The sequence below is a fragment of the Agelaius phoeniceus genome, chromosome 1 (genome assembly GCF_051311805.1).
Source record: "Agelaius phoeniceus isolate bAgePho1 chromosome 1, bAgePho1.hap1, whole genome shotgun sequence".
In the NCBI taxonomy this organism is placed as follows: Eukaryota; Metazoa; Chordata; class Aves; order Passeriformes; family Icteridae; genus Agelaius; species Agelaius phoeniceus.
In genome coordinates, this window is record NC_135265.1 from 105463598 (window position 1) to 105489509 (window position 25912).

Here is a 25912-nt window from a genome sequence, read left to right on the forward strand (position 1 = left end):
AGTTCCATTTACTATTTTTACATTAAGTTCCTTGAACAGATTAATTTTCATTTTATCCAAGACCTATTTTTGCCAGTTTCTCTTGAGTAGCAATAGGGATTCCAAGTACAGCTTTAAGCAAATGGCATAAATACTCTACAAAATATTTTCACAAATATTTTAGATTCATTTTCCTCACAGCTTTCAGCAAGGTTTAAATATCAAACATTAAAATATTCAAAAGAAAAGATTCACTTAGAAGATTTGTCATTCTGTTGGCTGTGGTATATAAAAAATAGTACTGAATCAATGACTAGCACATTATGAACAGCACAAACTCGGAAAAAATATCAGAAAATAAATCCAAGATCACAAATTAATTAAAAATCAAACTTAACAATAATTTTTATAGATAAAGATGTGCAGTAAGTTAAAACATGATGGTTAGTTCACTACCAAAAGATCAAATAAGGGAAATAGTCTCACTACTTCTCCAAATCGATTCATTAGTTCTCAGATAAAATAAAAAAAAAGAAGAAAACCAAAAAGGCTGATGTACCAATGTACATTGTCTTCTCTTCTTTTCTAAAGAATTCCCCTGCATAAGTCCATATATTAAGATTATAAATGAACCCACAGAGGGGGAGATTCAGTCCAACCCAGAGACAGAGAGATAGATTCTTTCTCTTATTTGATGTCACCTTCTCCTTGCATATAATATGAACAATTAATTCACAATGGTGGTGCATTAATCCAAATTACTCTTGGTTAGATGTGCTGTCACCCATAAATGTTATTTTCTATATGGGGACTACAGACACTCTGATGATCCCAACATAGAAACAGGGTAACTACTTGGGTTTACTTAGGGAATCTTTCCACTAAGATTTTGTTCTTTCACCCTCCACTTCAGCTGTTCTCCAGAAAACACAACAGAGGCTAACAACGATCACTCTGGTCTCTGTCAGGATATCTGCATAGCATGAAGAAGTTCAGGAAATGTCTGAACTTGTTTCATAATGCACACAGCCAGATGTGAACTTGCACCTTCCTTGACATCAAGGAAGGACAGATTTTTATTCTAATGCATTCTGTGGAAAAACACACCCCAGGACTCTGCTCTGACATCACCAGAGTGACAAGTTGGCAAGGCAATGTCACATTTGTGTACAGGTGAAACTGCAGCTGGCTAAAATATGTATTTGCAAGACATTATTTATGCTTTGCATTTATCTTTAATTCTTTCTCCCTTTATGGAGCTATAGATATGGGTGGTTAGGAGTGGCAAGCTTTGCCATCACAGATATTGCCTGTGTCATTTTATCAGAGATTTTGCTGAAGTCCCACTCTGTATATGATAATTCACAGAACTCATTTCTAGCATTATATCTGTAGTGAATACTAATTCACTAAGGTTTTGCTTGTTTGTTTTAGTTTTGTGATGCCAACTTTGTGACATTTTATTCTGAAATCAGTTCAACGTACTCAGCCTTTGATCCAAATGCATAGACATGTTTTAACTGGACTTTTTTCACTATGTGAGTGTTGGAGCTGTAACAAAGAGCTGTCAACTGTAACAACAGGAATATTCCAGAATTCAACATCTTTTCTGAGAATATCTGAAAGGGAAGATGACACTGTTCCACCTTTGAAAACTGCTTTTTACTTTGTGAAAGCTGGAAATAGCTTTTACCCTCTGCAACCTGTGACATGAGTGTTTTTCCATTTTTTGATGCAGCAGTAGCTGTTTGCACAGCTCCGTACATGGGTGCATTTGTAAGGCAGGGTGGGATGAGGTGGCTGTTAAACTGGATGAACTTGTGCCTGAGAACTTTTATGAAAAAACACAAGTAGGGTGCCTTCCAGAGTGAGAAAAGCCACAAACCCTGACCTAATATTTATTATAAAAATACAATCTGCCTTTGCTATCACACACTGTCAGAAATGCTGAGACAATATATGGGGATGAGGTGGCTTGACAAGCCATGACTGGTTGTCAGGGGAAGGTGTTTGTAGAGTTTCAAAGAGTTGTTTTACCTCAGAGTCTGGGTCACAGGTATTTTTCTGGGAAGCCTACACTGTAGCAGTGAGCAAATATGTCCTTTTCATCTTTTCCTCATGGGATTCACCTTCAGATAAGTGTTTTTGGTTTTTTGTGCTATACTTCTCTACAATGCTGTAGTTCATTTCAGGTCTCACTGAAAAGCACATTGGCTTGTATGCAGTGGCTATATGAAGGTATTTGACTTACTCTTGATTTTAAATTCCCCTGCGCCATTTTCTTTTGAACTAGACTTCTGTGGGAAGAAACAACTCCAGAACTGACGTTCTGCACATCCCTTTAAGAGATAGAATCCTAATTAAAAAAACCCAAACAAGACCAAATCAACAACCTGACTGATTAAATATGAAGATTCTTCAAGATGGGGGTTTTTACAGGGTCTGTGGTCTGATAAAAATGTCTTAAGAGAAGTGAACTTGACCATTAAGTATTTAGGTAATTGCAAACAAAAGTCATAGCTTTAGTCCAGAATTTTGAAAATTGGCACTTAGAAAGAATTAACGACCTCAATTTTTAAACAAAATAATTTTTCAAGAAAGAACTGATTTAGATTTTTTTCTTAAATTTTAGATTTCAAACTTGACAGATAAAATAACAAAAAAGTGTATTTTTTCCTTTTTGCAGAGTTTCACATAGGACTATTTCTAGAGTCTACCCTACAGAATGAAATGTTATTGTTACATCAGATAACAGATAATGAGATGCACTTTTGAAAGCAGACCTTGAGGAAGGAGAGAGAGTAAAGATGAAATGAAAAAGAAAGGCATGGTGGATAAGCAAAAGATAAAGTAGGAAATGCAAAAAGAGTACTCTGGGCAGGAAATGTTACAGATGAAAAGAGAAATATGAAGGTATAGAGAAATGAACTAAGAAATTAAAAGATACAGGCTTGGAACAGTCAGAGATGTAACTTTGTAGTGTGCCTAGGAAGTGGAAAACAAGTGTAAAGCAGACAGATAAATTATATCTAATTTAGTGTTTCTCCAGTGCTGCCATCAAGCCCCTGACTATATTGTAATTATTCTGAAGAAGAGAAGTATTAAAATCCTTGGTCAGTCATTGCACAGGTGAGGTCTTTGTTCCTTAGAATGCATTTATTTATATACTGATTTATTGTTTAGTTTTCTGAAAGGAGAAGGACAGGAGGCATTGGGACAGAAACTGATGCTCAAGAAGTTCCTCCTCAATATGAACTTCGTCACTGTGTGGATGACTGCACAGAAACAGATTGCCAACAGAGGTTGTGGAGTCTCCCTTACTGGAGGCATTCAAGACACACTCCTGTGCCACATGTTCTGGTTTGACCCTGCTTGAGCAGGGAGACTGGACCCGAGGACTCTCTATGGTCCTTTCCAACTGGACCCATTCTGTGATTCTGAATTGCAAAAGGAGAAGGAGGCAGAAAAGGGAAAGTGAAGGGGAAGGAGAAAGGGAAAAAAGGAAAAAATACACAACCTACAAATGTTTCATAGGCTTTTACTCTCAGGGGTGTGTTATCTCTCCTTTCTAACAGTGTGTATATGTATATGTTGGCACTCTGCAGAAAAGTTGAAGCCATTAGCTGTTACCCCACTCTTCCTGTGTACATCTGCATTGCTGTTAAACATACATATTTCAGGGTTACTGGTTGTATTTATTCCACAAATAGTTTAGCTCTACTGTATTTCCCAAATCTCTCTAATTTAATCCTTGTCTGACAACTATTCAAACAAAAAGAAGAGAGGGAAATCCTGAGGTGATTCAAATATCGACTTAGAGCAATCATCGTTTTGCATGCAGTCAATACTGACCTTTTCCATTTGGAAAACTTGAAGGGGAAAAGAACAGCTGCTTTTTCCATTATAGTTTAACTAATAAAGTAATATACACAGAGTGTTCTTGTGTATGTGGGGAGTTTTAGTGAGAAACGGGGGACCAGTAAGAGTTTTACCCCCTCACAGCATCTAGAAACTGTAAGATACTAAATTTCATGTCCACACATTTTTATGCCCAACTGCTTGATACTTTCTGTGCAGAAGGACTCTTGATGTTCACAAACATTTTCTGTGGTGATTACAAATGGTCCCACCCCAAACCCCTGTGTTAGACTGTATATTAGCATGTCTCATGACAGCAAGCTTGGCACTGGAAATGATGGCCTCTGAAAAGAGATGTAAAAATAAATGGGAAAATTTTGTGTCTCAAAAGGATTTTTAGACTTAGGCTACTGAGTTCCTAAGTGACTTTCATGCCCCATACTTGCTTCGTGCCCCTCAGGCATGTAAAGGTGTAAAGACAGCTGTTGCAACCAGCAGCCATCACAAGATAGAGAGATGCCAACTAGATAAAGATATTTCTCTCATCAGGAAAATTTTGTTGGCTACCTTCCATTCATGACAACCTTAAATTTCCTGACCTGTTATAAGTCATCCTATCAAGTAGGAGAAGCCATGCTGAAGTAACAAAGAGATTATAATACATGGCATGCTGCTCTCCAAATTAATTATCTGCAATCTGCCCTTCACAGTCACCAGGAAAAAAATGCTAAAAATATTTTGGCTGTGTTGATCTGGATTTATGCCTGGTATGATTTTACTGGCATCAGGGAAAAAAGACTTATTTCCAGGTTAAATACTTCTCTAAAGTTACATGATGGAAAGATCTGGCTGCAGACATCTACTGTTTGCAATAAACCCATTATCAGTGAAATCTTAATGAAGAAAAAACTGGGCTGAGCTCTATAGAAATGGGATATCAGTACTAGTGGAAGGAGAATGCTTGTATGAGAGATAATCATTTACAGAAATGTCAGCATAAGCTTCTTCTTGGAGGAGGGAGCTTTACATCTCTGAGGTAGACTATAGCAACAGGCTGCCCCAGTGAGTGACTCACCTGAAATTGAAAGTTCTAGCTTTTATTTCTACCTCACATGTTTTGGTAGATCTCAGAATCAGGGTAATGAATTGGACTATTCAGATGTCAAAATATTAATTTTTCAAGTTTGATGTTTCCTTTTTGAAATATTTTTGATTGTATGGATTCTATTTGTAATTTAAATTTTACATTTCAGAGACACTTTGGCTCATGATGTCTCACTCTCAGCAGCTCTGTAAATAAAAATGCAATCTGCTCACCTTTAACATACTAAAGAAAGTACACAAAAGACATTTCCATATAACAGCAAGTTTAAAATTAGCATCTTCAAAATTTTTTGTTGAAGCTACATCTGTTGTTTTCATTGTGAAACTGAAGGCAGCATCACCTTGAATTTACTTACTTAATTATAATGCAGTCAGTGGAATGTCAGGAAGGGAAGAGAAGGAGCCCAAAGCTGGCTAGAACTAGGGGACTTTAGGGAGATAAAGAAGAAATGTGCTGCTCAGAGTGAAAATGACAAAGCTAACAGTGTGTACAGTACAGGTAAAAAGCAGCAATGCTGTCTGATTCTATTGATAGTATCTGAAAAACTACAGCTTTTGAAGACAGAAATCAGATAGGTCTGGCCCTTCTGTTAGAGGGAATAGTAGGACAGATAAACTAGCCAGCCCCTGGCCTTTAGCAATCCAGTACTCTTATGTTGCTTGGGTGAAAAATACTGATAATAACTGCACTTCTGAGCTAGGGCAGAGACGTCTGAAGGATGGATAAAGGCTAATTCACCCCTTTGCAGCAAAGACATGGATTTCCTCTTTTATATTCTGTGTTAAAGGAACATTGCATCTTTTTGTGGTGCTCAGACACAATACCCACTGCAGATCCCAACAGGCTCTCCCACGAGATAAGATCCAGTTCTATGTGATACTTGCTCAGTGTGAAAACATTATCTGTACTGTTTTTTTACTAAAAATGATATTAAAAAATTGCTCCTTCTCAAAACAGGTTCTCATAGCTACTGCAAGAATAACAGGCCAGGAATACAATTTCCTATATCTGTTTTCTGCAACATCTAATTTAAAGTACTAGAATTGGCCTAAGGTAGGGGGCAGAGAGACTGCAGACCACAGAACAGAGTGTGAACACAGTGTGTGTGCAGACCTAGGCACAGGTTCTTAACTGCTAATGATACAGCTATCAGTGAAGAAATCAACATCTATGAAAAAACACAGGTTTTTGAGAAAAATACCTAAATCAAATCAAATGCTCAAGTAGAAATACCTGATCATGGACATTACACACTAATATAGAGGCAATCAAAGGAAACAGCCCATGTGACAAAGGAGAACATTCAGTGTCAGGGTAGAATATTCCATTAATCATCACCAGTGAAAAAATCAATTTCTCTCAAGACACAAAGTAACAATAATAATAATGATAATATCAACGGAGTTAGTTCTTCAACTTTTTTTCCTAGCTATTTTTCAAAGCAGTGTTGCTTTGTACAGGCTAAAAAATAAATTCAAAAATTGCCAAGAACTTTTAGCAAGCAGAAGACAGAGAAAGAAAAAGCAAGCTAGACACAGTCATAATCCTCACTAAGAACACAGTTTACAAGAACAAAAGGGCATACAAGTAAGCTATTCTTAATTATTTGTTTATGTACCAAAGTAAGAATCCAGGTGATTAGCAAGAAGATTTAGAATGTGAAGTGAGAAAGGAAGAATAAAAGAGAAATTGTTGTTGACAGAAGCTTGCTGGGAAGTTATGCAATGAGAATTCAAAACATAATGTCAATAATTTCTTCCAAAAGAAGAATAGTAGAAATTTGGATGCATTTTTTTCCCCTTCTCATAGACTATTTTCTCTCACAGAATCCTGGATGGTTTAGAATCATAAGTCCTCCAAAATTTTGAGGATTAACATTACAATCACTGAAACAGTACAGACTTAAAGTACATTTGTTCCTGAGTTTCTGACCCTTTAAGAGACATAAGTGATCATGTGTAATGTGTTGGGGAAAAAAAAATTCTCAGTTTCATGGACTGCAACCTACAGGGCATCTGTTGATTACAAATCACAAACCACCCCTGAACAGTAATTTTTGAATACAGCCTGTTCTGTAGGCTGTATGAGGTAACTAAATTTTAGCTACAAATTGGCAGACATTCTTTCTTGTAGGGAAAGAATTAATCACTCACCTAAAAATTTGCAGTTGACTAAGTGCTGGAGATGATGATCATGTGGTTATACTTATTTAATCCAGAAATTGTGATGCCCTTCACTTAAGAAGGAGTCAGGACAAGACATGGTTAGTCACTGGCTAGCAAATCAACTGTGTTCCAAAGGTCTCATGAGAGGTGAATGGCCAATGTTATTGCAAGGCTGCTTCATATCACATGTGAAAGTCCACAGCAACTAGGGAATCTCCCTGGTGAGGAAGGAAAATGTCATGCACCTCTTCAGGAAGAAAGGCACAACAGACTTGGGAATTACAGGCTGGTCAGCCTAATCTCAGTTCCTAGGAAGAATGTAGAGCAAATCCCCCTGGAAATAATACCCAGGCTTCTGAAGAAGACTGGGAACCAGTGAGTGACTTGCAATAGTCAACATTGATTTATCTTAGGAGCAAAAATGCAAAATCTCACACAAGTGATGGAATAACCTCATAGAGCAGAGTGGCTAGAAAGCCTTGGAGTCCTAATGGTCAACAGTATAGTTTGGATATGAATGAGGAGTGTGGCTTTGCCATGATAAAGGTAACCACACCTCAAAGTGAACTATTGGGGCTGCAGGTGGCAGGTTGAGGGAGAAGACCACTCTTCTCTTTTCATCAGCCAGAACAGAGTGCTGAAGTACTCTAACCATTTTTGGGTACTCTGGCAGGAAAGACCCTCATATATTGAAGCAAGTACAATGGAGGGATACCAAGATGCTAAAGGGACTGGAGAACAAGATGAATGAGGAAAGGCAGACAGAAATGGGTTTGTGTGGTCTAAAATTGAAATATCTAAGAATCTGGAACTGTCTTGAACTGCCTTCATCTACCTACTGTTGGTGTTCAAAGAAAGTGCAGTAAAAGGAAAAGAGGCAGCAAATCCAGTTGTAGGGTAGAAACTGTCAATTAGTTGTTAGAAAGAATATCACGCTGCAGCTAGTCAAACACCACAACAAGTTGTTCAGAGAGGTTATGTGAAGTATATCCTGAGTTATTTAAAGTTTATTTAGACAAGGGTCTTATTTAACTCTGAAGGTGAAGCTTACTTTAAAATTAGCCCCTTTTTGAGTGGGGAGGTGAGCTGGGTGATCTCCAGAAATCAGTTATATTGTATGTGATTACATGATTATATTTCTTTGCAGTTATCCAACTTGTGGCACAGTCAGAAACAGGATAAATTTTCATTTTTAAGAGAAAATTAATTTATTCAGTCAGCATCTAAAATGCTGAGAGTTCCTAAGGAAAAGAGACATTCAGTTCCCTTAGTAGAGCTAAAAAACTAATAATCTGACTACTTTAACAGTTAAGAAATCCTTATAGAGTGGAGCTGGGAGAAGTGTGAACATGGGCTGTTCACACCAAAGAGGCTGGGTTATGGGGATAGAACATAAATTCCCATATCCAGATTGTCCTCCAGGATGGCAAACCTGAGAAGCTTAGGTCAGAAATTTGTCCCAAGCCTTGGGAAACAGTACTGACATCCTGACCACTGACTGATTCAGAGACTGAGAACCCTCTTGGAACTGATGTAAGCATGGGCTGCTATAAATGATTTTATTTCTGCACAGAATCATCTCTGAAGACATTTTAACTCTACATTTAGAAGGCATGTGTGAGTCTGACCATTTTCCTAAGATGAAAACTCAAGAATTCTCAACCTCAAAGGGTTGGATGAATGTAGAGAATGTAGAACGTATCAGGCACTAACAAACAGTGGCCCATAGACAGTGTGTGTGGGACAGCAGCCAATCCCCTCTTGATTTTAGGGTGCTCCTCCTCCAGGTCTCTGCTCTGCAGTCTTTTCTGAATGACATGCAAAATGCACCTCTTCATTTTTCTTGGCAAAATAATCCTGGAATATATTTTCAATGTGAGGGGCAAGGCTTAGCCCCATTCTGTTGTAATGGCACAGGCTGTTTGGGTAATCATAGGAAGAGCCCTTTAGGGACTCCATTTGGTGTTATGGTGTATGCACCTCTGATCCATGTCCTTTCTGCAGCAGGACCTCTGCACCTGAAGGGCTCCAGCTGATGCTGCTTTTCCAGATAATTTCATGCAGGTTAAACTTCCCTTCACATATTTTTATCCATACCAAGGCCACAGGAAAATCTTGAGACCTCTTGGTCCTCATCTTCCTGAAGTTAGCTGTTCACAGCCACAGCAGAAGCAAGCTTTGTAAAGGAACTTTTTGAAAGATTGTATATTTGAAGGCAAAGTACAGAGTGGAGTCTACTAGCTACTACTTTAACTTCTTTGATAGTGCATACCTTCAAAGAAATTAAACATCTGAGAACTTGCTCTTCTGCATATTCATTTTGGTTTTTTAACATAATAAATTTTTAACATTCATTCCTTTTGATCTTTTTTTTTTTCCTTTTTGTTTTTTTTTTTTTTTGAACAAGTTTATGCAAGCTTATACACTGTCCTAGGAAAAATTTGCATTATGTTTAAATCTTTCCTCCAAAATATGTCTCTTTTTTTGCCAATTCTATCTGAAGGGCCAGATAGGCACAGGGATCAAAACCAGAATACTAGGGAAGGCTATGATAAAAAGAAATAAATATACAGTCGCACCTTCCCAAGAAAAATTTCACACTGTGGCTTTAGGGTTCCCTTAGATGAAGATTGTGTTTCTGTCTATTTCTACCTTATCCTGGTGTTAGAGATCACTATCAAACAGTGAGGCATTTCATTTCTGCTGAGGGGATATATCCTTAAGACCTGGGAATCTGAAAATTCTAGCACTGTCCATTGTCTAAAATGAGATCTCCAATATAATAAGATGCTCCATTAAGCTGTTTAGAGCTCTTTAAAACTTATGTACCAGGGTAATTTATGGGGAAGATGTTCTTAATATTGCCCAACATTAACTAAAAGCACATGAGGCTGTACAGGATAGAGAGCAAAGAGTCTGACACCCTTGTTTCTCCAAGAGATTTTGTTATGAACAGCCAATCCAACAATGGAAACAAGAACCAAAGAAGTGATGGTAAACAATTGTTAAGATTAAAAAAACATCACTGAATATAGAATATCTGAAGTTTGAAGGGACCCATAGGGATCGTTGAGTCCAAAAATGTCTTTTGTCATGACTTTCACAGTAGAAATGGAACAATTTGATGGTTCAGAACTTCTCACCTCACACCTAGCAAGAAAAGTCCCCTTCAGCCTGATTTCTCAAACCTCCTGCTTTCTGTGAAGATGCGTTACTCACCCCTACATTTTACCACACTTCAGTCTGAAGGATGGTGCATCAAAAGTAAAAAACATTTGCAAGGAAAATTGCACAGAGTAAAGCTTTAGGGATGCTTCAGAGCTTACAACATCTTTTAGTAAAACTTCAAAATAGGAAAAAAAAACAACCATATTGAGCTTGTGCAGAATTACTTTTTTGCTGATATTAAGAAAATACTGGAGCGAATGCGTTATCTGCATAGGTTAATGTAGCAACATTTTTCACATGAAATCCAAGCTAGGCAACTTGAATTGACTAGGAGAGACTGTTTTTCCCTTTGTGTTATTCTCAGTGAACAGTATTATCTTATTTCTTAAGCTTAGAAATTATAATGAGCAGGATAATGTGTGGGGAAGTATTCTCATTTGTTGAATGGTATTTTTTAATGGCGGGGACCCCATTATCACTGACAAGAAAGGTGCAGATAAACCCCTGTTGATTGGAGACTATCCTGGTGTCAGTGGTTTTCAAGTACATCATGCAGTCATGTAAGAAGTTTCTATTATCTCATAGAGCACCCAATGGGGATTAAATCCTGACACTGAAAATCCTCGGGGAAATGGTTTCTACTGCAAAATAATGAGTCTACTCATACTTGAATGTCTCCTGTTTCGACAGGGAAAAAAGCCTAGGATAAATGAACTTACAGTCCACCATTTAGAGTGGAGTGATTGCTACCTTCCCAGCATCAACCTGAACAGATCAAGTGTGATATAAAAGAGACAAAGTTAGTGATTTAGTAAACCTTGATACATCAGAAGATGTCAGAGAATGTGCTTTAGGAGCATGGGCTCATGTAGGCAACCCGTGGCTTGTTTGATGTTCTTGATTCATTGACATAAGCAGTGGAAGTCCTGAGTACAGCTATTTTAAGATTTTTGCTTGCTCCTGCACACACAAAGAATGACCCTTGGCTCATTCCTGTTGCTGTCCCTGCAGACCAGGCATGAGAGAGCCCTGCAGAGTGCTGGGACTGCTGCACCCAGGAGGATGAGGTAATAGGATTGCTATTTTAATGACTGTTTGCAAAGGATTTACTGTACCACTTACCATGTGCAGTGGTTCATTCTAAATACTACCCAGCACATCTTTTCCAGTCTTTAAATAACTGCTAATCCAAAAATATGAATATGGTGTACAATATAATTCTCTGAATTTCAATTTTGGAAATAGTCAAGTTCAGCAAGGTTCAGTAGAACCAGTTGTGCACAAATGCAGAGACAGCTTTCCTCATCTCATGCTTTGCCCTACAAACCACAGGAGGCAGTTCAGTGCAAGTGCAAGCTAACCATATGGCAGCAGGTTAAGGGCAGGCAGCCCATCCCTCTCTTTCAAGCACCAGGAGACCTGGGACTACCAGCAGACATTGGAACAAGTCTGAGAAAAAAATGCCATAGGACACTTACCATCCCCCTGCCAAGCTGTCCCTCTAATTAACCTGGACACTGGACACAGATTCAGTAATCTCTCTACCTCTTTCCTCTTCCCAAATGTAGGTTCGATGTCCATCTATTGCCAGAAGACCAATCCCATTCTATTGCCTGAAACTATCATGGTCTTGAGAGCCAGAGCCTTTGCAAGACAAATGCTCTTGACCATAAGTTTTCAAAAGGAAAAAGGCAGGACAATGAACTCTGAATCTGTGGCATGGGACAGGTGGAGCTGAAGTATTGGCACATATTTGGAAGAATCATAGAATATTCTCAGTTGGAAGGGATCCACAAGTATCCACATGCTGCTATAATAGGTATAATAAAGGCTCTGCACAGAACATCCCCAGAACTACACCACATGCCTGAGAGAATTCTCCAAATTCTTCTTGAACTCTGTCGGGCTTGGTGCTGCAACCACTTCTCTGGAGAGCCAGGGTTTGTCCACCCTCTGGGTGAAGAAGCTTTTCCTCATATCCAACCTAACCTTCCCCTGACATAGCTTCATTCTGTTCTTTGAGTCCTGCCACTAGAGAGAAGAGATATTTCCTTGTCCCTCTGCTTCCCCTTGTGAGAATGTCACAGATTTTGATGACCTTTCCACTTAGTCTCCAAAGGAAAGCCTATGTCAAATACTGAACTCCAGACTTTACATTCCATGATCACTTTTAGCTAACTATAGGAAAGAAGAATAAAGAAAGCATAAGAATAAATAAAGATCGGAAACTTGTAGAGAAAAAAAAACCCCACAAACTGACCATATTGATTAAAATGGAGATAGGCAAGGAATTCAATTATTACAATCAAAAATTTCACTGGGGAGGAACCTAAAGCAGGTAGTTTCACTTAAAAACAAGTGTATAGCAGTCCTAAAGAGTGGTAGCAGTGATCAACAACAATGATAAATGTAGTTCTGGCTACAAAGAAACTCTGGGATTTTCTGTCAGGGGGAAACATCTGGTTAAAATGAAGAATAAGAAAAATAGGTGATAAAGCTGTAAGGGAAGATGCATAGAGACAAAAAAGGAAAGGGCAACTAAATTGAAAAGAATATTAACTTTATAGGCCTGTCTTATTGCCTATAATAGATAAAAGTAACTGATGGCTGCAAACTTGATTTGCATACAGCCCAGGGCAATGAACCTCCTGCATGCTGCTATAATAGGTATAATAAAGACTTAAATTACATCCCAACACCTACCCAAAAAATCCTCAAACCACAGCCAAACAAAAACCAAACAAATCTTGGGCAAGACAAATGATGTAAAAGTTAGGAAACATCAAATGAAGAAGGCCCAGACTTGGTGTTTTGAATGAATTAATACAGAGTTTATACAATAACATGCAATGATTCTTAGTCTCAAACCTCCTGAGTACCAACTTAACAAGCTTACCTACAGTTCTTCCTTTCTTCTCACTGTTCATTTAGAGCTCTGCATGAAGCAAATGATTATATAATTGAAGGCTGTATCAGAATGCACAAGGCTGTAGATTAATGCTGTACAGACAGCATTAAATCTGACATTTCCTACCACTGGAATGCTTGCCTTTGAAATCATAGCTTTCTCCTCACATTGATCAAGCCAGAGATTTAAATACAAATCTAAATGGGAAAAAGAATCCAGTAGCATTTGAAACTAATGATAATATCTAGGGTCAGAGCACAGGTTTTGTACTAATTTTATACAACTAAGGCAGTAAATATTAGCGGCAGAAACCAGAAACTGTCCTGTGTCAGAACACAAAAGTCCACAGTGCAGAGCTAGTGCAGTGCAATGGAGGCTCCCAACTATCTGGAACAGGTGGGAGGACTGGGGACAGGCTGTTTGCCTTCCAGCAGAAACTAAGAATGGGGCAAAGTACTTGTCCAGATCCCAGCATGTCTGTAACACAGACTCAGGATGCTGCCAAGCACGGGAGACTGAGGGCACTCTGATACCTGGCAGATCAGACATCATTGTGTGAAGTGTTTGCTGAAGAGGAACACTGAAAATACCACAGTCATTTAACAGCCTTGCTACCTGCAGAAGATTAGGAAGATGAATTTTCAAGCTCCACTGGCTCCGGAGGGCAGAAGACTTCATAGTTTAAGACCATGTTGTCAAACTGGAGCTGACTTCAGCTTGGGTTTCAGCCTTAGCAGAAGCAATAATTGGCACATTCTTCCAGACTGTTGAGATGTCCTGTATAAACAGAGAAAGCATTATCATTGGAGGTGTTTGGTGAGAGGCAAGATCAAACATGGATTTTCTAAAACTAAAAAAAGCGAAAAAACTGGGACTTCAAAGCAAAATATTAAATCATTCCTTTACCTAATTTATTAAATAGCTGCTTAATTACTACTCAATCTGTCAATCTCCAAGTGCAATATTATGCAGCTCATATGCAGAACTTTTTTGTCAAATGCCATCTCATTAGAAAGGACTTAGAACTCTAAAAAAACTCATACTTTTTTATTTAATGGGTTTTTTTATTTGTGAAGTGTCTGAATCAGGCTTAAATATTTTTGTTTGGATAAGTGATGTGAACTTCAGTATCTGAGAACTAAAGCACACAACACTGAGCGACATTGCTGTTTGTTCTTGTTTGCCAAGGTGTGCTTTCAGATAAGAGTCATATTTATGACTAAATGATTTGTCATCCATTCTTTGTTGTAGTTTATCCATCAGTGAATGCTTTATGTCATTCACTTCACCCCATAGAAAAAGAGTTGCTATTTTAAAACTGTCATAAATGTCTTTTAGTGTATTGTGAAACAGATACAGTATTCAGTAACTGAAAAGTGGTTGGCTTCATCATTCCCAACCTTAAAGAACTTAAACCTTTTGTCTAGGTGTCCGTTTCTAACATACAAAGGATCTGTAAATAGTTGAAAAATGGTCAAAGATTTCTTCTGGGTCAGCCTGAGCAGTACTATTGTGTAAAGTGCACACAGCATTCCCAACTGTTTGGGGCTGACACAGTGTAATATCCCCCATGATTCTGAAGAAAAGGATCAAAATATTCATATTGTGGCCTTTAAAATAAAATGTCAATTTTTGTCATTATTGCTACATTAAGGAGAATATGAATTTTTTAACTAATAAAGCAAAGTCTATGTTGATATTGTAGATTTTACTTTTTTTATAGAAAAACAAGTTCACTATAAGTTACTATTAAATATTCCTACAGCAATCTCCTTGCTTTCTGGAAAATAATCAAGGACATGATAGATTATTCTGTCTTCAGCTGCACAGCAGCTAACAACTGTGACAAATATTTTGTTCTTTGTGTGGCTTGAAAAAAATCCTTATTTCAAACAAGCCTTTAATTGTTTTCTCAGCTGAATGAAGTTCTAGTAGCTTTTTGCAATACAGAAGTCTTTCATTCTATCAAGACTTGCCATTGTAACTACAGTGGAAGGTTGAAAAACAACAGTATTTAATTCACTTCCATAAATGGTTTGGATAACATTATGGTACAATTTTGCTTCTTCAGAGGCAGCAAAGTTTAATTTTCTTCCATATTTTCACTGTTCCATATCCAGGTTTTGAGCATTCTGTTTTTAGCAACTAGAGTAGAATTCCTTTAATGAATTGCCCTGCTTTCATTCTGCCATATATCTGACATTCATCCCTGAGCAACTTAGAAAATGACAGCAAACTCTGAGCCACCACTGCTTTCTTTACTGATCCATGCTGATTGCATCCTGGAAAGAGCAAGAACCCTTTTTATTTCAGGGTATGTCATAGCTTAACTGAGTGATTTTAGCACATCTGCAGCCATGATTCTCGTAGAACCCAAACTGCCAGCTAAAGCACACAAATAATTGATACACCTGAACTTGGATCATGAACAGACTCTCTGCTTCCTGTAACTTGTAAAGCCAGTAAGTAATCATGATAAGTACAGGAAACTGAGAGTTTTCTGATACCCAGAATCTGAATATTTAAGATAGCACCAGAAATGGACTTCTAGGTAACAGTAACAGCCTGATCAAAAGCATCAGCAGATGTTTATTAGAAATATGATGATTATTTCCTACACAATGGTCAGACTTCCTGACTGGACTGTGTGTTTGGTGCTGCACTGTTACAGCCTGAGCAGATGACAATCCAGGATGTGTTAGGAGACACATTTCCCATAGTGGAGACTGGCCACAAACAGAGGTGCTAGTAAACTTCTACTGCACTTTACTTCAGCAAAAAAACCCAGTTCTATATACAATGAAACTTAATTTCAAATAGGTTCTACTAAATTAAAAAAATGGAAATTTAAATTCTTAACATATCAACAATAAAAACAAGTAAACAAAAATCCATCTAAATTGTTTCCCAGCAGAAACTCAAGGAACAGTAAAATCAGAACTTCCTATGAATGTCTGTATTTTTGCTCAAAAAATAATTTGACAGAAAAATCCCAATTAGCTCTGGTTAAAGGTTTGCAAGCAGCAGAGTGCAGCATCCTAAAACCTGTCATTTTGTTAAAAACCAGATGAACCTGACAGTACTAGTCTACCTAAGCCCCCCTGAATTTGTTACATGGATCAGTTTGATCTGGTGGTGGCAGTGTGTACCTGTGGCTGAGAGGAAGAGCCAGGGGAATATTCTGAATTACAGAGGGAGAAGTGTCCATCGGGAAGAATTCCCGTCAGCCACCTGGAAAAGGTTACTAACAAACCCACTGGTCGCTAAAGTGATGGGAGCTGCTCTCACAAATTCAGCTAGAAAGACAGAAAAATCTCCAAGAAGGAAAAGCCTCTCCTTTGGCAGCATATTCACAGCCTCATCTCACTTATTGCTTCTTGCCCTGCAAGGTCCCTTGGGGAAGCCTGTTTCTCTTAAATGATGAAAACTGGAATAATGAACTTTGCCTGGGGAAAAAGCTGAAGGACAGTTAATGAGGTTATCTGGTTTTTCCCGGGATTATTAAGCACAACCAGCACAGAGGGCAGGTGCTGGGCTGCTATGCAGCTTTGGGTGTGAGCAGGGACCCACTGGCTAAATTAGTTGGGAGGAAATTTCTGTCTGGGTGATTCTGTGGAGTTCATTTGTCTCTGAAGCCACTCGCCTGGGGTTGCTCTGAGCCTGAATGAGCAGCCCTAAAGGTCAGGGGGCTGGCAAAACCCACAAGGGGGATTTTCTTCTCTTATTTTGAAAGGCAAGTGTGCTCTGTATCCTCAGGCTTTGAAAAAATCAAACAGAAGGAAACCAAAACACAGGCACAAAAGACTGTTCTGTACATGAAGTAGGAGTGGCTCTAGGGGTCAGGGAGGAGGGATTCTGACCAAACCCATCCATCCTCTCTTCTCATGCCATCAGACCTTGTAATGCCTCCTCTGGCAGCCGGGCTGCCCGCCGAGTCCCTGTGTGCCATCAAGGACTGTCCCGGGAGGGAGGGCAGCAGCCCTGGCCACGGCTCAGGGGATCCCACCAGCTCGGTGACAACACATCATGTTGCTTTCAGGCCCCACAACATCGAGCTTACATTTAAAAATGAAAGCAAAAAGCAAACTCTCAAAGTCATCGGTTCCCACTTTTCAGAAGTCCATGATTCAAGCCAGCAAAAGAGATAAGATTTGTCTAAGAGTCAGAAATAGTTTTGAATTTGTCTCTTGTTTCTTAGCTTAAAGTTTTGCCTCTACTAATGTCACTACCGCTCCCTTTGTATTCTGCAAATTTATCATTGCAACAGAGAATCTCAACAACAACACAGATCTGGGTGGTTTTTTTGTTTGTCTGTTCATTTGTTTGTTATTTGTAGGGTTTTTTTAAATTTTTTTTTTTTGAGATATGAACTGAATGTCTCTCGAATCTTTAGAGGAACCTTTGCTCTAAGAAAAAAAAAGACCAAATTGTTATGAGCTGCAATAATATCACAAGAGCTGGCAGCCACAATATGTTCTAGGTTTTTTATATCTTAGAATATGTGACAAGGGGAAAAACTTGCCTGGAAAATTGGATGAGCCTACAGCAGCATCTCACCTGTTTTACATCCCTACTTGAGCACTACTATTGATCCTGCAATTATATTACAGTCCTACTTGTGGTTCTTTAAAACCCCGTATTTCTCCTCAGGTGTGCCAAATGGTCCATGGCATATGAGATTTCCATGTAAAAACTGTTATGAGCTACTTAGTAATAAATGAAACATAGCTTATGGCACTGTCCAAAATTTGATCCATACTCTAAAAATGGACTTTCCTCTTTGTTTTCCTCTTTGTTTACAATGTGGTATCATAGTGCTGGACCCTAAACAGTCACATAAAACTCTGTCTGTGTTAGGTAAAGATCAATGCCTGACTAACAGGTAGAAAGTGATACTCCAGTCTTGCCCATAGGAAGCCACCAAAATCTAGTTATATATTTTTTTAAAACTCTTTTCATGGATAATGTGAAATTTATATGCACAACAAATATATTTTCCCAGATGGATTTTTGCAAGTTCAGACTCTGCAACATCTGAGAGGAGGAAGTTCTGTATCTCTCTGTGCATATTCTGTCATCTGTTTCATGTTAAAAGCAATGATTTTTTTTTCCTTCCCAGATATTTATTCATTTAATTGGATTCAAGAAGTGGAGTCCTGCACATGTTGTGAGGAATTGGAAGTGCTGATCTGGTGGAATGCACAATATGTGTCTTGGAAAATTTTATCTTACGTGAGTTCATAGTAGTAAATCCATTTCTGAATAGAACTTTTAATGAGCAGAACACATTAGTTAACGTGGAACTTAAGGAAATTACTTATCACAAAGAAGAAAGTCAACGAGCATTTGAACATCCTGACTGCCAGGGCACATTTCCTCTTATAGCTGTCACCAAAAAAATTGTTCAGTATTGTTGAGGGGACACTGAGAGTGAGTATATGTTTATGTAAACAGGAAGAAACTGTTGAAGAAAGAAAGTCCCAAAATTCAGGTTTTAAGAGTAGCCTGTGGTAGAGGCAGGATGAGCACAGAACTTGTTGATCTAAGCAACAGAGGACACCATGTGCTTCAGACTCCCTGCTTCAGACTCCCAGGGATCCACACTCATTTCCATAATCTCTGCAATCAGGGCAGCAGCTGACTAAATGTATTTAAATGTGTGTAAATATGGAGACTCTCTGAAACATTACATTAAGCCCAAGTTTATGCTACATAATTCAAGCTGTAACCTGGCAAGACTGCCCTTTGCTCACCTATGTTAGTTTAACAAATAAGCATGCACTGGTCACTGGTTCATTTCAGACAATGTCAGGATACATATTAGCTGATTGGCAAAAATTGGCAAAATTAAGAGTCTTAAATATCGTGAAATATTTCTGTTTCATAGTGGAATAGCAGGTGCATTCTTTGCTATGCTCTACAAGTAAGAAAGTTAATCAAAGGTTTGACTTTCAAGTAATTACATAACATGTAACTTATTTAAGATCAAAATTGAAGTCAAGTAAACAAAAAGTAATTTTTCTTCCATTTGATTTCCTTTTACTCTGATTTTTATCTCTGGAGTTCTCTATGTATCTGTAAGCCCACGTACAGATATTCTTAAGGGAAATTCAGCAACAGCAGCTGTATTTTTCAGTTCATACTTTACCCTAATAGAATTTACCTTTTGTATGTAAACAAGCCTTAAGAAATACAAAATTAGAACCAGGGAGTATTACCATGTTCATTGCTTTAGTGTTCAGCTCACAAGTCCATTTGGTCTGAATGGAAGGTAGCTCATGTCACATAGTGTTTCCTTACTTACTGTTTTTAATTATCTGCTGTTAAAAACACATTAATTAGACACACAGATTGACTCCAGAACAACAGCTAAACTTGTGGTTGGCAATTTTATCAGGTTAATATAGATTTACTGCCCCTCTTGGGCATGTGGAATATCCACTGGTGGTACTTGGCTACATATGCCAAGGCTTCTTCCAAGCTTTGTGTGTCCTCTTTGTTCTCAGGATTGCCAGCCTTCAGCCCTAGCACTCTTCCTTTTTTTGCACCAGCATCCACCACCAGAACTCATCCTGGGGTGATGTACTTGTGTTGCTTCTCTTGAGGCAGCGAGAACAGTTGACCAGACTTAGATCTGTCTGCTGTGAGGTTTGGAGCTATTTACCCTGAACAACCAAGGAGGAGCATTCAAAAGCAACATGATTTGAGGAGTCAGATACTTCTTTTTCCTTAATGTCATGGTGGAACAACTGAGGTGTTTTGCCATGAGACCAGAAGTGGAAGTCTGAGCCTGACTCTGAACATGAACCCAGCAGCATTTGAGGTAACATATCTATGGACAATTTTGTCAGGCTAGGCAATCAAAATTATCTGAACCTATTACTGTTCATAATACTCTCCTCATTATCTTTGTGTCATTAACTACCTAGCTGCAGAAGGATTTGTAGGAAAGAATATTTAGATGCTTTGCTAGGCTTTACAGATCTCTTAAATGGGTGAGAAAATTTGTTTGGCATGCCTGCCAAAACTTTCCTGGCATCATCACTGCCTGGGACAGTGGAGGATCTGACTGTATGAGTTCAGGCTGGCACAGGAAATGTTCTTTCATTATTGTAAGATTAAGATTTACTCACTTTCTAGCATTTCACCATTATTTTTTTTCACCCATCAGTGAAGACATGCATGCAATAATTTAAAATATTTGCTTGCCATTAATACATAATTCATAGGTATATAGTGGCTCTGAGTATTCTCTTATTTATAAATATGTTGGCTATGGTGAAGTTAGGCCAGGTTTGAAGTGGTATAAAAAGAGGCCCAATGTATATAAACATATTTTATTTATTAGCACATCATCAGGAGTTATTGCTTTTGTTTGCTTCGTGTCAATAACAATACTGTTTTGTAACTTGGAAAAGTAATAATCTTTTTGCTTTCATTTCCTTTGACAGGAAAAGCAAAATTGTTTCAGTGCCATTTCACATGACTAACACTTTCAGAAACACCAAGCAATGCAGTAATCATTTGGGATGAGGAGAAAATGCAGAAAAGAATAATGTGTGATATTATGTGATAAATAGATTATATGCACAGATAAATGTGATATATAGATTATATGCACAGAGAATAAGGAAAAAAAAGAAAGCCCTCTCTCCCCCCCAAAAAAACCAAACAAAAATACAAACCATGATCATAAATCATCAACCAATCACTCACCAAACTAATAATAACAATAATAATGTTTCTGTGTAATGCTCTTCCAAATTAAATTGCTCTGATCTGGTGTCTCTCATGAATCATCACATCAGAAACTACCACAGCTAAAACAAGATTCCTTTGCTGTCCTCAGTGTGAATTAAAACAGTAACTGGGCTTTTTATTCCTGAGCTCTACCATCATTTGTCAAAGGAAAATAAAGATTTAAATGTAAGAAGACATCCCTGTGATTTTCAAATAGTATTTAAATTCTGTCATGGACAAATTCAATATAGAATATTGAAAATATATCCTACAAAAACAGTGCTTCCAATCCATTTCATCTGAACTAAAATCATTGCCTTAATTTAACCTGATAACAGTTAGAAATTGAAATGCTGAGTGTTATCTAATTAAATGTTCAAAATTGGGCTCTGAAATTCTTTGTTTCTGACTTAGGCTGAACTATGTGTCCTGCATATATGTACTCCATAGAGTGTAGGTATTGACTTTACTGAAACATGTCCTGCATCCCTCTCTATTCTAGGCCTGCCTGTTCTCAGAAATTCACCATAAGTGACATATCATGGCAATATGACATTTTATATGTGTAAGCCTATTTGGTTTAAAACTACAATAGAGTACAGATTTCACCAAATAATGCAGTGTTTTACCTTTGCAAGGCATAAAGACATTGAAATGCTTATAAATATTCTTGGCTCAACTACTTAATCTTATTACCAGGAAGGGAATTTGTAGGATTTTTTGAAAGAAAAAACAAAAAGTAAGAGTACTTACTTTGGCTTCATATTTTGGGGCACATTATTTAAATCGTACTTTTCTACAAATATTAAAAGAAACTTATTGAATTTATACTGCCTTGATTTTGTCAGTGTTTGTGCCCCTGGAGTGCACCTTGCAGTTTGCAGGCTTGATTCTCAGTGACTTGAAAATGCCGGAAAGCCTCTGCTCATTCTGAAGGTATTTGGGTCAGGCTCCGTGTTCCTGATGAAGCAGGGCTTGGAAACTTCCCTGTTCTCTCAGGGGTCATTCAGCAAAACCTTCATCTGTGGTTTTGGCCTGGAATCAGAAAACTTTACCAAATAAGGCTCCTGTATTGAATAAATCTTTGTGTCTTTTCAGGGATACGTAAGGCAGGCCTGCACCAGGCAGAGTTGCATGCTGCACTGACAGACAAATATTCATCTCTCTTCAATTATGCTATACCTATGCTAATTAAACAGAAAATATGAATGACTAGAAAAACTTATGGTATTGAGTTACTGTACAGACACATTGAATGACATGTTTTTCAATTGCCAGAAAATTAGGTTGCCAGTTTACAGCTGTCATTCCTCTCAAACAGACCTGATGAAAGGGACAGAAAACTGTTTCAGCATACCTCACATCAGCACAGAAGGCACAGTCAAAAATCGATGCCACACAGTGAAAATAATCAAAGAGGTAGAAAACCCACACTAATTTAAAATTACGGAATATGAAAGTTTCTCACTGCTCTTCCAGTAAGGCAGCAGGCTGGACTGGTAAGACGAGGTGCCAGAAGGTAAAATTCTTTTTTTCTTACTGGGTTGCAGACAGCATAGAACACTAAGCAGCCTAGGAGGTATTCTGAAATCCTCTTAATTTACTGATATGCATTTGTGTACCTGCAAATTGCTCTTTTTTTGGATGTTAGCCTATTAATGAAAATGAATTAGACCTCATAAATAAGAAAAGGCTAATACAAATATGATCACTTATGTGACCTGTTGTCTCACATAGTTGTTATATCAAACAAATACAGATCCAGTCTAAAACTGGATCCAGTCTAAACAGATCCAGTCTTAACCTTTGTTCTTTTTTCAGCTAAAGAGTTTGCAGGCACACCAGAAAAATTTAACAAAAAGTTTCCATGCTTTCCATCATGTGCAGAATTTATGCTGTGAGGTCCACCAAGCTCTTGGCTGATTCTGGCTCAGTGTTTGGAGCTAATGAGAAAGAGATTTACCTGAGCTCAGTTCAGACAGGTCGTCCCAGATTTCTTTAAACAGATGAGAAACAACTGACTCTAATGGGAGTGCAGATCATCACCACACTGCAGCTTTCATCCAGCTACAGCACTGCTCTATGCCTCAGAAGAACTATGTGACATCTTTGAGAGTGTCTCATCATCCTTCATGATCTCATGAAATAAACATTGACTGACCAAACAGTGTTTGATGAGTGTCAGTTTCTGTCAAACTTTTGCCTCTTTTTTGTTTTCCTCTGAGAGGAAAGAACAATTCAAACAGCTAGTACTGCCCTCAGTCCAGTGCCCACTCCTCTCCTTGAGTGTGGCTTAACTAAGCTGTTGCTGTTAAGTCCCTGATGATCAGGGAAGGGATCTGCAGGCACAACTCCCTGTAAGCACCAGAAATACGAAAGAAATTCAAAACTGGCCTCTGTCCCTGCTAGCATTGGAGCTAAGACTGCTTTGAATTGTGACTTTTCATACTGGAAATATAATACATGATTTCCTTTTTACTCCAGAGAGTAAATGAAGTGTTATATTTAATAGTGTTAAGCAATGTCTGTGGGTTATTAAAAAAAAAAAGGAAGAAAAAAAAGAATGGAAGAAATATTGTCCTTAGTTTTCTTTGTTTCACCAAGATAGGAAAAAAAGTGAAATAATTGGTTTTGCAAAGTGATCCTTACCTACCAAAGGCACAAAACTCTTCAATGAAATGTGTGCTGTATTTGCAAAGCAGTGAATAAAAGGCAAAAAAATGCCATTCATAATTTATATTTTGCTGTTGGCAACAGATGGGATGAGAGAAATGAGATGACTGTTTAGTATTTAAAATTAGCATTAGTCTTAAATAAGGTGCTTATTTTTGTGAGTCAGTGTGCTTACATTCATATCAAATATATAACCTGCTGGTGTCAACCAACACACATTTTGGTATTCATTTATCTTATCTGTGATATATGATATCCCAACAAATTTCTTGTTAACCTTAATATGTTCTTAATCTCAACACTCCATTAACAAATTCTGTTACAATCAAGACTTCTCCTTTTGAAGCATTTGTTATTATCCTTTCTTAGTAACATATTTACAGGAACTGAAAATAGCACATCTAACACAGAGATGTATTAAAGATTTCAGGGCTGTTTAATGAGATATTTTTTTCCTTCGGAAATACCTCTTAATAGACTCGCTTTACTTAAAGGTTAGTGTGTATGGTGGATCACCTACTTGTGGCCATGGCATCCTTTTCCAGAAGTGCAATCCAGTCAAGTGACCTTAATTTTGATGATTACTAACAGCAGTTTCAAGATCACTTGGCAAACCCTAAGCTTGTACTGAGTAATGAGTGTCCTTTATGAGCTGAAAGCCTGGCTACATTCATAAAACAGCATTTGCCTTCCCGTTGGCAGTGCTATATTCCTTTATGACTTGAAGGGATTTTGCTTTGCCACTCACTTTTTCAACCCTTCTGGTACCACCAATATTCTGTGTATGCAGGTGATATAGGCAACCTCGCCTTCAGATATTTACTGAGTAAAATCCATGCACACACAATCTGAAGATGGGTTGAAACACCCATAAATACTGGGAATTTTAATTTTAAAACTCCCTATTAGACCATATGAACAGATCACTGAAAAAATTACTTAGCATCAACAGCAAGATCCTCTGTGAAAATCCCTGCAGAGCTTGTTTTTGTTTCACAACGGCAATATTTCTCTTTTATCCTCCTTGTTGCTGTGATCAACAGAGGGCAGTTGGGCTCCTTTCTATTTTCAGTTTCAATTAAAATTTCAAAATTGTTTTTGATTGAACTTTTGAACACACTGAAATGTGAAAGCGCCCCCGCTGTCGCTAAAATGGTCTGGAACGTGCTTTCCGGGCATGAACATTTCAAAGAGAAGATGCTGGCTACAAGCAGCTCCACCTCCACTCTTTTCTCCAACATGCTTGTTAAAGTCTCAGGAGGGCCCATTACTTTTATTTTTATTTTTTTTTCTCCTAGGTAAAGTCCAAATGGAGTGCTTTGATTTAACATCAGTGATAACGAACCCCCCCCAAACATACAAACAGCCAGCAATTTAGGTACAAGCTATTGAATGAAGCAAAAATAACAATCCCAAGAAGCTGTTGGAGGACAGGGCTTCAAAGGGAGAAAGCTCAGCTGTCTAGCTGGAAGGAAGTGCATCTTGAGGATGCTATGAAACACATGTAATGCAAATTTAAGCACCTTCCTGACAGCTTTGTTTTGGGAAAAGAGAGATAGAGTCCTTGGGAATTCAGCTTGACTCCCAAGCTAAGCAGAGTTGTTTTTCTTTCAGGCAAGATTTTGGACCACTGATTTAGTGCAGTTGGGGATATAACATGTGGCCTTCATCATGCTGAGTTAGGTCTTAAGTCTCTACCATAGAAGACAGTTTGTGGGTATGTATATATAATATTGCTTGTGAATACAAGCATCTGATTGGTACTTTTCAATTTTATCGTGTGGCTGTTTCTGTGGATTTGTGTATTAATGCCTTCATAAAGTGCTATGGATGTAAAAAATATATAAAGGAGCAACCATCCAGGGCTATAGCCTCACCTCATAAATGTTAGTCACAGACTAAAAGAACCATTACTTTATGGTTCCAAGAAGAAAAATCTTTGGGTGTTTCCTGAAAATCATAAAATTCCACCACATAATAATGCTTCTTATCTTATTATATATGGCAACAGATCAACACACTGTTCATGTCTCTTGTGGATTTGGGGGACTCAGTGTGCATAAGAAATCTTAGAACAAACTTCAGAAAGCTGGACTCAAAATAGCGTAGAAAGACAGACTGAAACTAGTTAAAAAGCAGAAAAACTGTTGTAAAATTGGGAATTGCTAAAATGAAGTGAACAGAATTTAACACATTTTCAAAAGCATTAAATTCATGAGATTAAATCAACTTCCTGAAGATGTCTAATAACCTGCAGTTCCTATCAGAGTAAATATCCTGCAGATCCTATCAGACTATGATTTTAACACATCTGAA